Source organism: Protopterus annectens, chromosome 1.part2 (genome assembly GCF_019279795.1).
Source record: "Protopterus annectens isolate FY-2018-M chromosome 1.part2, PAN1.0, whole genome shotgun sequence".
Classification (NCBI taxonomy): Eukaryota; Metazoa; Chordata; order Ceratodontiformes; family Protopteridae; genus Protopterus; species Protopterus annectens.
The window spans coordinates 55,893,864-55,895,664 of NC_056727.1; the positions used below are offsets into that span (position 1 = coordinate 55,893,864).

A 1,801-nucleotide genomic window follows, 5' to 3' on the forward strand; every position below is an offset into this window, starting at 1 on the left:
GTTGAAACATTCAGGGTATAGTACTGATAAGACAGAACTTGTCTGCTCCCGTGTTGACATTATTATGAGCAATAATGTGTTTATATTTAATGATAAGTATATCATCAGCAGACTGGGGTTATGATGGGCACCATGTGTACCAACAGCTATGCAAATATTTTGTTGGCATACTGGGAGTCCCTCTACATATTTAATCAAGGTAATTTCTTAAGTTTATCCCTTTTTATATATATTTTGTTGACAATGTGTTTTTTATTTGGTCAGGCACTATGGAACTTTTGCATGAATTTTTTGACTACTTACATTCTACAACTAGTTGATTTCTTGGATGTGCATGTAATGATTATTGAGAATGGGATGACTACTAAATTATATAAGAAAGAGTGTAATAAAAATAAAGTTTTACATGGTAACAGCATGCATCCAAAATAAGTACACACTAATGTGCTAAAAAGACATTTCTACAGATATGCACATTTAAGTGCTGATGATAGCATTATGTATGAATCATTTAAGTACCTTAAAAGTGACTTTAAATGTAGAGGCTACTATGATGTGGAGGTCGAGCCTGCCTGTGATGATGCCCTCCAACACAGGAGAGATGTTGCTAAACCATACTTCTCTGAGGCCCCAATGGCCTAATTGGTAAGGCATTGGCCTCTTAAGCCAGGGATTGTGGGTTCGAGTCCCATCTGGGGTGATATGATCTTGGTACAAGTGAAGCTTTTGGGTTGGGAGGGTGGCCTAATGGTTAAGGTGGTTGCCTTACAAACACAAGGTGCAGGGTTTGAGTCTCACAAGGGATAACTGGCTAGGCTTAAAATGGCTCGCAAGGGCAGTTAGCTTAGTACTAATCTATGAACCTATGAGAAAGTACTGAACAGTGAAATAAAGATCTCTGATGCACGAGGCTCTGATTTAAGAATGTGCATGACTTATTCTATGGATGTTCAAACTATCTGCAATATTATTAGGAAAAACTGGCGACTACTTTGTATCTGATGATAGGTATAGGTCAGTACTTGGTAATGCACCCAAATTTTGCTATAAGAGCAATAGATCATTAAAACCATTGCTGTGTTATAAATCCGCTAATAAGAAGGTTTCTGTTACTGATAATTGTGTTACATTTCCATGTAGAGACTGCAACATGTGCAAATATATTAATAGCAGTGATTCTTATGTACATCCAGTGAGTAAGAAGAATTATGTCTAGTAGATTTGTCATTCTGTGTGAAATGTGAATCCTACTGTATAGGCAAGACAAACAGATGTTTGAAAGACAGAATTAGAGAACATTTAAATGACATCAGGAAGAATGATGTTCGTAATGCACTGTATAAACATGTTCTAGAGAATTACACCAGCCATACTTTTAAATGTTTAATTTTGGAATTACTTATACCTAGCAATAGAAAAGGTGATCTAAGGAATAGAACAGAATGTAAAGAGATAAAGTGGGATCTAGAATTACATGCAGATGGTAGGAAGGGACTTAATGGAACTGTCCCTTTAAGACCAATTCTTAGGTCTCGTGACTTGGTGAGGTAACTGTGTTTAAAAGATGGTTTGTTTGTAACAGTTTTAGATCTGATGAAGCACCTGTTTAGAAAGGTGTGAAACCACTTATCTGTGCTTTAACCTTGCTTTTATGTTTTTCATTTTCCTTTTTTCAATAAAATCCATGATTTTATACAGCAACTGCCATGGCTGACTGGTTGGATTTACATCTGTTTTTACCTTTTCATTTTAACCAGTCTTAATCCAAGTTTACAATGTTTTTCTCTACAACTTCCAACTT

General features: G+C 35.9%; 1 non-coding gene across 1 annotated transcript; it reads left to right on the forward strand.

The window, feature by feature from the left end:
- Positions 1 to 627: 627 nt before the first annotated feature.
- Positions 628 to 700, forward strand: TRNAK-CUU. Its single transcript has one exon. It is a non-coding gene; the product is annotated as a tRNA-Lys (tRNA).
- Positions 701 to 1,801: the final 1,101 nt, after the last annotated feature.